We start from the raw sequence: 14,242 nt of genomic DNA, 5'->3' as shown, positions 1-14,242 counted from the left end.
GCCATAGTGGAATATATACCGTTTCACATAGCCAATTCAGTAGATCTCGGTCACATGATTTTCCTTATAATTTTAACTCTCATACACCTAATTTGGCTACTCTCATAAGAAATCAGTGCGATTGGCCAACTAAGGAACCGAAGTTAAATCTCTGGCCGAAACTAGTTCTGGTGGCCTACATTGTCCAACGAGAATTTCAAAGCTAAGAATAGTTTTAGCACAATTTCAATATACTACATTCATAATATGGATGAATTTGACATATTTGTAGTATGAATACGGCTTTCCATATGACTTTCATTGACAATCTCTCTTAGGCTGGCCAAAATCGGTGCTTTTACCCTAGACCATCCTATATCAATATTGGAAAAATTTGATCAATCTTAGAGCTACAAAAAAACTTTTTTTTTCAAAGTTGCTTAAAATGGAATGGCCTACAAGTTTGTTGAAGCATGTGTATAATAAGAAAGTTGGCTGCGTCTTTAATATGAATATATAAGAACCACCCTAATTTTGAATAACATCAAACAAAGGGCCTAACTAACAACTTTGAAGAAGACAGTTTTTGTCTAAAATTTTATCCTAAAAATCCAAATGCATCGTTCCGCGTAGGTGATTACCTTTCTGGACCACTGTACTTTGTTGTCAGCTTTAAAAAGAATTGTTTATCTTTCCCGAACCCAAAGTGCAATACAAAACGCATACTTAAAATCTGCTATGGATTTGACTTGAATAACTTGAAGAAGCTTAAGTAATTTGAAGAACTTTATAAAGTTTATCGACATGACTTGAGTAGTGTTGCCAGCTACCAAATAATTGTGTAGTCTACATTTAAAATTGAAAACAAAATATACATCTTCCAACCTTGCTGAATAACCTCTTCTTCTTCTTCCTATTCTTCTTGGAATTACGTCTTGATTGAAACAGAGCCTGCTGCTCAGCTTAGTGTTTCTTGAGCACTTCCACAGTTATCAACTGAGAGCTTTCATTACCAAAGCAGCCATTTTCGCATTTCGTACGATGATACCAGGTCCGTCACACTCGGGATCAGTTTGGGTACCACTTCTAGTACTGCATTTGGTCCCTCGGTAGTACAAAAGGTACCCAAGTTTGACAGATCGCAGTACACTTTTCACGGCATTCTAGATTACCTTATGAGCCAAAAAATTTTATGTAACTGCAAGGGACATGGAGGTCTTTAATTTGTCTTTGATGATACTCTATGCCCAGGGAAGCTAAGGAAATGTTTGGATGGCTATATTTGAAAGTTCTCGAACTACACTCCAAATTTGTCGAAAATCTCGGATATATATTTTCACATCTAAACGAAGCATATTTCAAAAATAGTACTCATTACAATATTAAATTTTTACGACTGATACTTTTTAAGACCTCTTCATAAAGGTCGGAGTGTGTTTGCCGTAATATTGGAACATACCTATCTGATGAAACGTTTTAGCATCGGAAAGATCAAAATTGATGGAGTCCTTGACATATCTGTACAAGGCCAAAATACCGTCTAGTCAGGTCTGTCTGAACAACATATATTTCGTGTTCCCATATGTCTTCACCTCACTAGAAGCTCATGTGGACCGCGCCACAGCCTTTGGAGACCCACGCCCTAACTTAAGACCGTACAATCCCTTTTTTATCGCACTCTTGCGCGTGCTGCTGCTAGTCGAGAACCATGATCAACCGACCTCGCACTAGAGCTGCTAAGGTTGCGCTGATTTTGGCTCCGGTCGTCAGTCGTCGGGGTGGTTAGCTTTCAATGGTCCAGTATCGGATCGGCGTCGTCAGTTTGCGGGTTGTAGGTCGTCGTGTGCGGTTGATTTCTAATCGCTCCGGGTCCGTTGAATGTGGTCCGGTGCGTTTGGCCATCGTGTGACATTACGCGTGTTCTCGCAGTTCGTGGTCTCCGTTCCAGCTACCTACCGGTGGCGTCCAATAAATCATTAGGAAATTTTCACATGTCACTTGGGGCCACCAGGTAGTTGCTTGCCAGGCCTGGTGGTCTCTTGGTGGTGGTCAGATGAAAACGAAACAAACCGCGACAATCTCCGCGGTGAATAGACGACGGGGAAAATTTATGTGTTTACATTTCAGCATAGCAGGGCTGGTAGCGAGAAGTGGTGCCAGAAATGCTTATTTTAGTGGTCAGATTTGAGAAAAGAGTGATAAGAACAGAGACTAAATATGTTTTGAAACTTGAGAGTGACACCGTAATTTCAGTTCAATTAAACTGTATTATGAATACAAAAAATGGTTCGTGATCTAGAGCAGGTTGTAGATCTGTCCTTCTTGACATTACGTCCTTCTGGGACACAGCCTGCTTCTCAGCTCAGGGTTCAATGAGCACTTCCACAGTTATTAACTGAGAGCTTTCTTTGCCAAAGTTGCAGTTTTCGCACTCGTATATCGTGTGGCAAATACGATAATACTTTATGCCCAGGGAAGTCAAGGAAATGTCCATTACGAAAAGATCCTAGACCGATAGGAAATCGAACCCAGACATCTTCAGCATGGCTTTGCTTTGTAGCCGCGGCCACTAACCACTCGGCTAAGCAAGGCCCCTGTAGATCTAGTCATGTGTTATTGAAAATCAAATTTAGGAGGTTTATAAAAGCATTTCCAGTTTAAAACGTAAATCACGTGGATGCTAACTTTGTCGAATTTATAAGTTATAAAATTATAACTTATAAATGATTTATAATCATTTTTATTTGCGTTCTGAGCACGAAATAGTCTATATTGTACCCATACAATTTCAAGATTTAGCTCATAACTTATTTTTATATGCTCTCTCATATAAAAATGAGTTTTATGAATAAATCAGATATTTTTAGCTGATTTTTTATGTTTTCAAAGTTTTAGAAAGAGGAAAGGTGTCTTCTATTAAATGACCGTTTGTGACTTTCTTATAACATACTAACTGGATCGCCACCAGCCCTGGCATAGTTGTCGACGATTTGCAGAGCGGCTCTGTGAGCCAGTGAAGTGATTTCGAAACAAGAAGCCAAACCGAATTCAGGAGGTGCGAAACAATTTGTCCATATTTATCCAGATCTTGAACGAACCAAACCGAAGTGCAACGGGGTAGTTACCATTCGTCGCGAAGAGTGTGTGCATTTGGAAGGCAGAGTGCAACCACCGAAAACGGGAAACCATTTTTCATTTCGTGAAGTCTAGTGGGGTCTAGGCGAGGTTCAGCTAGCGGCGGTGGGTGAAGTTGGGTAGCTTTTGCGCGCAGACTCTTTCGTTTCCCAAATATAAATGCGCGATTTAATGGTGAAGGTGTGAATGGGATCATGTCCGAGGCTAATTGTGCATTCATGCTGCGACCCGAACGGAAACCCTTTTTGTAACGGTTGGTTTTGAATTATAGGGTGGTGCTATTCAACGGTTGTGTGAACTTTAATTGTAAGTATCATTAAAAATGTACATCAAACCGTTTTCGGAAATCCAATATACCGGTTTGACTCATATTCCGAACACTTAAGGCCAACAGTGACATCAAATGCATCTGATGAGCATAAATTGGCTGATATTCGTGTAAATTTTAATTTCTTCGCAAAGTCTAACTGTTAGCTGTTGGGTGTACCGAAAATAATGTTGATTTAGTTAGTTTTAGTATCGTTTTTACGTAAAAGTATGGAACAACATTTTGATTCAAATACCTAACACTGTGTTCATTCTGTCTCATATTCCGAACACCTTGATTCAAATTCCGAACAGCACGAATAAATCATATTCAAATGAATAATTTCGCATGTACATTTATCTGAGCTTGTTTTACTGGTCTCAAACTAGAGAATCATCACTACTCCGGTGGTATAATTTATATTGGAGACGTTAAAATTGAATTATAATTGACTACCATTTCCTTGTTATTTGGTGACATATTTCAGCGAAATATTTCAACCAAATCGCCATACAAAAACCGAGTGTTCAGAATATGAGTCTGTTCGGAATTTGAGACAAAGCGGTATCAGGTCTGTAAAAGTTAGAATCCTATCAAGTTTTTTAAATTTTCCCAAAATGTTTAAATAAAACAACTATGAATAATCATTGTAAACGAAATAATTAAATAGATTTTCATAATGACACTTTATCTCTTGCACCTTGTTGATTAAGGTATATTCTTCTTATTTCTTGCGTTACGTCCCAACTGGGACAGAGCCTGCTTCTCAGCTAAGTATTGTATTGTTCTGAGCACCTCCGCAGTTAGGGTAACCAATATATTTTGGACCCCTGGGCCATTTTCCTGCAAATTTCCCAGTTTAAATCAAAAGGTCGACTCAATTAGCATGCCATTTGGAAAGATAGGACTAGTCCGCACTTGCATCAACCGTTTATACATAGAAAAAGTGTTTATTTTATCTGAAATTGATTTTATTTAATCGGTTCATCCATGCAACCGTTACAACACGTTACACACAGAAATTGAAGCCGTCAGAATTTTTTCAAATGTAAACAAAAACATTTTTCAAATTTCTGAACTAAGAGCGTAGAATTTCTTCGGTTTTCCATTGTCAATTGATTGATTAGACTATGGGCAAGCATATTATACAACCAGTGTCGTGGACTTTGTCGCCATACGATAAAAAAAGCCGGGGGTCCAAAATATATACTCTAACGGTCCAAAATGTATTGGTGTGTTCAAAAATATGAAATACAGTGCTTCACAATTCAATTATTTTCGACGTTTATTGGATGCTACATGACCGTATGGGCATTTTTATCTCGTAGAGGAAGTTTTCCTCTACATTTTGGCATACTTTTTAACTTGGTTACGCTGTGCAATTAATCAATTGGGATAAAAAACTAAAATCACTTCCTAAGAGGGTCCAAAATACGACCATTACCCTACTAACTGAGTTTTTTTTTTGCCCAATGACCATTTTCGTATCTGTATAACGTGTGGCAGATAAGAAGGGCAGGGAAGTTGAGAAAATTTCCAACTCGAAAAGATCCTTGACCGGTGGGATTCGAACCCACGACCCTCAGCTTGGTTCTGCTGAATAGCTGCATCTTTACCGCTACGGCTATCTGGGCCTCTTAAAGGGCCCACCATACAAGTTCTTATCGATATATTTGATGGATTCCTACAGAAATCCCTAATTATATATTTTGAATTTGAAATTATTGGTGGACCCATCGTACGCCAGCTAGCTTAACAGTTTGTGAAAATGTCCGTTTTTTTGATTAATCATGGAGATCGCAGCAAGCCGCGCTGGGGAGTGGACGTGTTTCAAATTAGCTGTTACGATGTTTCTCGTTTCCGCGTATTATTTTAATTCGGCTGGCAAAATTGCAAATCGGCTTAAACCAAAATTTTAATAAACCATACATTTATACAATTACAATTACATTGTAGTTCTAACCTTTTTGAAATGTAATGTGATATTGTGTGAAAATCCAAATTTGTGCTTGTCCTCGTGCTACTTTGTACCTGTACAAATTGTGCTTAATAATAATTGCCATTCTAATGGTACATAGGGAAAGTGTACCAGTTATGGCCATAGTGGTTCCCTATTTGGCCATATGCAAAATATGGATAGCTTTTACATTTTTAATCTTTCAGAATGTTTTAACATCAAGATTTATCCTTTATCTTACTGCTAAAACACAAAAGATATTTCAAAATGTGAAGGCATTCAAGTTATCACGTATGGTGAAATAGGGAACCACTATGGCCATAACTGGTACACCTACCCTATATGGCAATGGCAGGTGATAGAGGGGAAGTCACCATTGTATTCTTTGAATAGCAGAATCGATTTGATGAATGTGGTGAGTTCGTTCCGGTATACTTTTTAAATATGTGTTTTTCTAATGAAGACTAGAAGTCGATTAATTTTCTATTATTCAACTAAATTTATTGCAAAAGGATAGGTCTTCATCTCTTTCCAGAGAGCGAGAAAAGGCGCTTAAGCCAAGGTTCTTGTGCTAGGGCACAATGGAGAAATACCTGTGTCTCATCCCAGGTAAAGCAACTTTTGGAGTGAGCATTAACACTCCCAATTTTTACCTATCTCCCTTAAATGAAGCGGTTGGTACGGTTGTCCCCGTTACTTCCATTAAAAATTCAAATATTTGCATTTTTCAAAATATTTACACGATAATTAACTGATCGCCGTAATTTTTTGAATGATCTTCAAACCGAACTCTGCACAGTGGCCCGAGGCTGGCTCATCTCGGGATTTCATCACGTGATATTTGTCAAATTTTCCTTGGAACACATTCGATATTTATAAAAAATGGTGGCCATTTTGAATTTAGCTACACAGCAAAAAATTCTCAAATTTACATGGCATGTAATTTTTTATGATAATCATGTAAAACGAGTTGCAATTAAACATTCAACGATAATTAATGTAAACTGTCTCATTGCATTCGATAATGCTTGCAAACTTGAGTGAAACTGAAACATTTCATGATCATCCATCCAACATTCGCCAATGTTGCATGCTTTCTTGCATCTTGAAAGTGAAATTGCAAACAAGAATTCTCGGTTTAGATGATTCTACGATGAATATTCTGTCAAAAATAATGCACATGGATGGATCGACGGCTTGTCATTCCATGTGCATTATTTATGATTGAATTTTCAGCGTGAAAATCATGTAAACCGTGCCGTTTTGCATGCAACATTCTTCGAGAGAAGACGATTCGCGTTCAATATTAAGGATTTTGGTAACAATGTTGTATATAATAGATGTGTTTATAGGTTTTATCATTGAATAATACATGAGAAATGGCTTTGCATGATTGAGGCTAATATTACGTTACGTGTTCTAAGATTTTTTTGGTGTGTACGTTTTTGAATTTTGCCAGGACTGTACGTCTATGAAATAAACGATTTTCCAAATCATGTTGTACGATTTTGATGTATATGTAGAGTGCAATCAATGCAAACATCATTTTTCGTACAACATGTTTTCAATCATTGGTTTCTTATTTGAGTCAAGTATAGAATAGGAGTATTATTTTAATTGATATAAACTTTGGCGGCCATCTTGGTTTCAAAGTACTGAAATGAGGTTTCCATCTTGTTGGCCCTCAACATGTTGAGTTTCAAGGCTACAGCTGAAAACTGGTGACGCTTTTTTATTTTATTCTTTTCGCTGGTATTACATCCTTATTGGAACGAAACATGCTTCTCAGCTTAATTAGTTATGAACGCAGGTTATTTAATAATTTTCTTTTAAAATACTTATTTGGTACCTGGATGATTCTTTGACATATAATGAATAGCATTAATTGTTTATTTTATTTGAAGTTCATTATTTTTTATAGTTTTCTTGGTCAGGTTTTAATCATATTAACAATTTTAACAAGCTAAACACAGTACATCTATTTGCTACATCAGTTTTTGTACACTATATTTCTATGAAAACTGATTTGAAAGCTGAATATTCTCTTCAAAATAAATAGTCGATAAATCTTATTTCAAGATATCAGTCAATTTAAGTGTTGTTGATGAGACACTTTCATTCGATATATTTTTTTTTCGATCATGATTTTTTTTGTGGAATCTCTACATATCGAAAACTGTTCATTTTATAGATTTGATTAAATCTACTTTGGGAATCTATTTCAAGCCTCTGCTAAATCTTCCAACCATCCAAAGTGACGAACGTGTAGGTTAAGGTTTACAACTAAAAGTTTGTGAATGTCTTCCATTTCCATACGTTTTTACAATACATTTTTTCCAGAATCCGAAGCTACTTTTTTCCTTTACACTATGCAACTGAATTTTCAGTGAGAGAGTTAAGAGGGAAATATGAGACATTTCATGTGAATAAATGGGTCCCTCTAAAATAATAATTGTTCAGAGAGTCAATTTTTCATTGATATTTGCATTCTCGAAATGATCATAAATTTTGGTTGAGATTTCCCCAGAGGTTCTATCAAGAATGGCTTCAAGGGTTTTAATTTTTTTCGTCCTGAATTTTTATTCTAGAATTCCTTCAAGAGTTTTCGAGTTTTTTAAATAGATTTTTCCGGGAATTCCCGCGGAAAATATTTTGAAGATTTTTAAGAGTTTTTTTATCACAATTTATTCCCGCAATCCATCAAAATAACTTTCAGTGATTATTCTGGGAATTTGTGCAGGGATTTCTTCAAAAAGTTCTACAGCAATTGATCTTGGGATTTATCCGAAGGTTCCTCCTTTTTGAGATGTCCAAATGATCTAAAGACAACCCTAGAGGATTTCTGGATCTCTTCTGTGAAGTATCTGAATGAATTAAAAAATTACAAAAGTATCTGAATGAATTAAAATCATGTACGATATTGATAGCAAAGTTAAGTTGAAAATAACATTTCAAAAAAATATACTGATTATGACACAGACAAGTTTCTATAGAATAAAAAAAAAAACTTATTCAAAATGTTACAAATACTTCTGGAGAATTTTTCTAATGAATATATTGTAGATAAGCTAGATAAGTTTGTGCAATATTTTTCAGAGCTATCCTCGTAACAATTCATGAATAAATACATGGATGTATCACTGGACGACACCCTGAGAGAGTTGCTGAGGGCAACCTCAGATAAAATCCTGTAAGTAAATTTGGAAAAAATCATCTGAAAGTCCCAAATGATTTGTAGAAAAATCACTTTTTAAACTTTCATTGGATATTTCTTGAGCAAATTCAATTCAACTCAAGAATAATCCAAACATGGACTAACTTCAGAGGATTCCTGAAATATGTTAAGTGGAAACTCAAAATCATTAATGATGAACATCTATATTAATTTATGGGAAAATATTCTGGAAAATTAACATTTAAACTTCCTAGAAAACTGTTGAACTCTCATTTTTTGAAACAATTCCTGGTAGAATCTATCAATTGATGAATTTCTGAAAGATACCGCAGAGGAATTAAGGAAAAAATCCGAAGAGATATTTTGAAAAAAAAAAAACTTTCAAAAATATCTAACTTTTTGGATTTTTTATCCAAGGAGGACCCTTATAACGATTGTAAAAAGAGATTTGAATGTACAACAAATCACCAAAACAGTCGTTTTGGAACAACCCTTCCCCCGAAGCAGCACGTTCCAATGATCAAGTTTGCTCGCACTGCCACCCTCTTCGAAAGCCTTGCCACCATTCGATCATGTTCCAATTAGCATAATGCGCTTTTCAGCCATTTAAAAGTGGCCCATTGACGACTATCAAATGGTGTTGCATGCCCAGGTCTAAAAAGCTACTCCGGAAAGGCCTCCTTCTTCGGCTTTGGGGACCAATCGGCTGCAGGTCGGCGCCAGCGATTTCGAAGCGCACTCAAGTGCCACTTTAGTAGCCCTCACAAAGAGACTCTCGAAATTTACCAAGTACGGCCATATTTAGCTGCTGCGGTGGCGGACCAACGAACGGTACCCCTTGCATACACCTTTTGCCGCCAAAAGAGACGTAAGAGGAAAATTAAATTAGCTAGGAAATTTGTAAATCAGCTCACCTCGGCGCTCCGACTGGGTTGATTTATTTCTAGAGCACAAGTCTTAGTTGGGTATCTACTATCTAAATACAGCCACCCGCCTCAAAACCGACGACAAGAAGAAAACAAATAACCGGTATTACAGCACTCTCCGTACAGTCACGGACTGTCACCATCGACGGGCGGTAACAGCCAAAAACCTTTCCAAACGATTATGCGCGATAGAATGCAAATGTCGTACGACCCAGCTACTGATGTTGCACAGTGGCATGGCTTTATGAAAAGGTCGTATAAAACCTCAAAAGTGCACCAAATCACTTGAAAACGATATTCAGGAAACTTCATGGAAACTTTTACAAAATACATACATCATACTGAGGGACAACCCCAAACTTTTGCGTTCCCAAACATTCAATTAATGTTTCAATAATTTTTCTGATGAACTTTTGCAAGTGTATTTGAAGATTATGAGATTACGGTATGATGAGGTACGGGGCCCAGATAGCCGTAGCGGTAAACGCGCAGCTATTCAGCATGACCATGCTGAGGGTCGTGGGTTCGAATCCCACCGGTCGAGGATCTTTTCGTAAAGGAAATTTTCTCGATTCCCAGGGCATAGAGTATCTTCGTACCTGCCACACGATATACATATGCAAAAAAAATGGTCAATCGGCAAAGAAAGCTCTCAGTTAATAACTGTGGAAGTGCTCATAAGAACACTAATCTGAGAAGCAGGATTTGTCCCAGTTGGGACGTAACGCCAGAAAGAAGAAGAAGAAGAGATTACGGTTCTAAAAATGTAGTCTTAGAACTTCTGGTAAAAATTTAGTGGACAAGAAGCTTTTGTCAAAATAATGACATAGATGACCATACAATTCGTATTTGCTACTCCGTGATTGACCAGAACAATTGAAGTTGCACAGAGACTGAATGAATGGGGCTTGGGATTAGCTTACCATTCTCAATATGCACAAATAGTTAAAAAGTCAAAACCGGCGCCGGCCACGTCCTAACGGTCATCGGGGAAGGGAAGGAATGTTAGTTAGACAACCGTTGTTACTAGAGACCGAGTATACCTCTGCATCTCCACAGTTGTCATGGAAAGGATATTGGGTTAGTGGGATAATGTAAAGATCTGGGAGTCACCAATGTTTGGTGATGCAATTCATGATAAAATTACACCTAACCGGACTCGCAAAAAAATTCGATAATTCGTTGAACAAGTTTCAGTGTAACATCTCAACAAAATTTCAGTGAAACACTTAAACCAAAATTCAGTAAAAAATTTCAAAAAAATTCGAAATATTTTGGAATTAGCGACAAAATGGTAAAATACGCCACATATTAGAAACATCGAGTACAAGTCGATCAGAATGTATATAAAAAATTGTATATAGTTTGAAGAGTATTATCTGTTGTTGGAAATTTTAAGTATTTCGAGTGCTATTTGGTTTATCGATAGAATTTTTTTTTTAAATTGCAGCCAAGTATTTTTAGATGAAAATATGTTCTATGATTGTTGATTTCTTACAAAACATCTTGTTTTTCAATTTATCTTCATCGATATTCCAGTAGAATTTTTCTTCAAGAACTTCAAAGTTAAATGTTAAATTTTTGCTGAATGTTCAAATCATCTAAAGGTATTCAAAGTGTAATAAATTATTTGGATTACTCTAGTATTTCTATTTTTGATGCATAAATTTGTTTGAACTGTCAGAATTATTTCTTGAGGAATTTGATAAGAAAGGGAAGTCTGCAGCAATGTTTAAAATTTGTGTAAATTTCTCCATTAGCATCTTATTTCAAGGAAAATATTTTTAATAGATATTGATTTATTGCAGAATATTTCAACAAACAGCAATTTTTGATATTATTGGAAAATTTTCACTTCGTTTCTTCGATTATAAGACTGAAAGTCTCGTGAATTATTTTCATAAGATATTAATTATTAAATATTATATGTTTCACTTTTTGGAAAATATTCAATATTTTTCAGGATTTAAACACGCAATTATGCAGCAAGACCAACATTTCTGATAACTTTAACGTTATATAGGCTTGTTGGTAAATGTTTGAATTATTCTTGCTAACGTTACTTGCAAAATAAAAAACTAAAATAGTTGAAACTTATTGATTATGTTTGATCAATTGATGATTTTTTCATTAATTTCCTCCGACTCAAATCTTAGAACTAGTTTAAAATTTCTTGGAAGATGTTTAAAAACAACGATTCTAAACCGCTGTTGAAAATTAACTGCTTTTGGCTACAGTGCCGGATTTGGGCTTTGGGGGTCCCTGGTCAGATCTCTTGACGGGGGTTCTTGGAATTTCAAAAAAAACTTGAAGAAAAGAAATTACCTTGATAATGTATCGACTTTGCCTAGTAATCAAGGGAAAGGAGGAAACAAAATTTTATTAAAATAAATAACCGAGCATCTTCGTCTTTTGACAATCATTCCAGGACTCTGTGCACTGTAATTTTGACAGTATTTCTGCAGAAAGCTGAAAAAGTTCGCTGCATATTAACCCAAGGAGAGTTTCAATGTTTTTTTTTATATATAACAGTGATAGTTTTTATTAGCGAATATAAGGATTTTGAAAATTACAAATTCAGATTAAAATCGTATGGAATAACCAACGAACTATAAAAAAAATCATGTCATAATATCTCTGTTTGTATTTAAAATTTAAAATCATAAATTAGCTTTTGACTTCATTTACTTTCAATTTACTTTTTTCACTTCTCTGACTTCTCCCATTCTATCAAGGACATGTGAAAAAAAGAGAGAAGTTTTTTTCACGTGTCCTTGATAGAATGGCCCGGGTCATTTGCCCACTTGGTAAACCCCTCCCCCCAAAATCCGGGCCTTTCCGGGGTTCGACCTTTTGTCTTTTTGATGTTTTGGAATTCGGCGTTGTGGCATTTGATATTTTGACTTTCGACGTATTGTCTTTCGACATTTTGTCTCTAAACCATTTTATGTCAAACTGTCCAGATTCAAAAAAATCTTTCCTTTTTTTTCATTTTTGATATGTATAGTTTTCAAAAACTTTGTTGAGTTTTTATGAGCATTCCAAAATGTAGGCAAAATATATGAAACTAGAGAGACAAGATGTCGAAAGACAAAACATCGAATGCCAAAACGTCGAATCCCATAACGCCATAAAGACAAAACTTCAACAGCGATTTGGAATTGTTTTCCAGATTTCTTTTTTCACATCGAGGTCAATGAAATGTGCGTTTGGATATTTTCATTGTCTTCCGACTTTCTCTTTTCGACATTTGTCCTTTCGACGTTTCGTCCCTTCAAAGTGCTCTTTTAGACGTTTTGTCATTCGACGTTTTGTCATTCGACGTTTTGGAATTCGACGTTTTGTCACCCAATCATAAAATAAACTGTTCACTGGCAAACTTTGTTGTGGCTAGTGCAAAATTTCAATCTAACCATTAAATGAATGTCCACAATCACCTTGAAATTTATCATGTTTTTTACCTTACAAACCTTCTCTGCGTGAAAACTAACAGAAACAGACTCGAGGATAGTCGCATGGTTCGTTGTAAAGTTATGCGCGGTCGTACATTCGACGTTCATTTATTAAATACCTAGACGAATTCAAAAATTTATAACCTCCCAAGAGATTGTCACCTATAGATTGGGAAACTTTGTTCTACCGAAACGTAATTGTGAACTTTTCTCTTCTCTTAAGAGGGGCACACAAAACTAATGTTCATCTGGAAGTTTTGATTATTTGCTGTCTAAATAGTAGCGAACGACTCATTTCTTTCGAATCCCATTACAGTAACTGGTAGAGTCCCGGAAATTTTCAAAATTCCTATACAAGATTTTATGATACTTTTTTGTTACAATTTGCTTTCTAATACCCAAACCTGTCTTCAGACGGGGCACCCTTTGGGATTTTAGGTATATTTTAGTGGATTCTCGTTGAACATTCGTATAGTTTTGAAAATAACAAAAAAGCTTGAAAAATTGTTTCTTTTATAATCTACAAATGCTTCAATTTTCATTCTATATCCAATAATTTGTATGTATTATATATTTCCGTGGTCAACTTAACATGAAAGAGGAGTCTGATAGTATTAAAATCACTCAAGAACTGTTTTTTCTTCAAGAACAAAGCGTGTCAGTAGTTTTTGGTCCGTTGAATACGTTGCATGCTCCTTTGTGGGCGTGCGACGGAATCCGGATCAATTTGTGTTATGGTTCGCTTAATAACTGCACTATCGGTATCGATCATTCGTGGAGTGCTTCGTGAAACCCAAGCAGGACAGTTCGGTTTTGCGTCGTACGATAGATTTTGCTCACGATTTCGCGCGTGTTTTCGTCGCTGGAGATTTTTTTTTTCCTGTTTTGGAGCGTCTTGCTGGGTAGTGCTTCGTGAAGCCCAAGCAGGACAGTTCGATTTCGCGTCGTACGATAGATTTTGCTCACGATTTTGCACGTGTTTTTGTTGCTGGAGATTTATTTTTTTCCTGTTTTGGAGCGTCTTGCTGGGTAGTGCTTCGTGAAACCCAAGCAGGACAGTTCGATTTCGCGTCGTACGATAGATTTTGCTCACGATTTCGCGCGTGTTTTCGTCGCTGAAGATTTTTTTTCCTGTTTTGGAGCGTCTTGCTGGGTAGTGCTTCGTGAAACCCAAGCAGGACAGTTCGGTTTTGCGTCGTCCGATAGATTTTGCTCACGGTTTCCCGCGTGTTTTCGTCGCCGGAGATTTTTCTTTTTTTTTACGCGTATCGTTATTTTATACAATCCGATGACCCTGGAAGGATCGGTTTT

General features: G+C 36.4%; 1 protein-coding gene across 5 annotated transcripts in view; it reads left to right on the top strand.

The window, feature by feature from the left end:
• LOC5568519 (AF4/FMR2 family member 4) overlaps positions 1-14,242 on the top strand; it is a 492,113-nt gene that overhangs the window by 364,075 nt on the left and 113,796 nt on the right. Inside the window, exon 1 of one of the 5 annotated variants that reach the window (XM_021854375.1) lies at positions 2,936-3,420. The exons of the other annotated variants lie outside the window; for them this stretch is intronic. The gene's annotated coding sequence lies outside the window, so the exon portion shown is untranslated. Of the gene's footprint in view, positions 1-2,935; positions 3,421-14,242 lie in introns of those variants that run through there. 5 annotated transcript variants of the gene reach the window in all.

Source organism: Aedes aegypti, chromosome 3 (assembly GCF_002204515.2).
Source record: "Aedes aegypti strain LVP_AGWG chromosome 3, AaegL5.0 Primary Assembly, whole genome shotgun sequence".
Taxonomy (NCBI): Eukaryota; Metazoa; Arthropoda; class Insecta; order Diptera; family Culicidae; genus Aedes; species Aedes aegypti.
The sequence above is the reverse complement of the archived record's forward strand: the minus strand, read 5'-3'. Positions and strand labels throughout refer to the sequence as shown.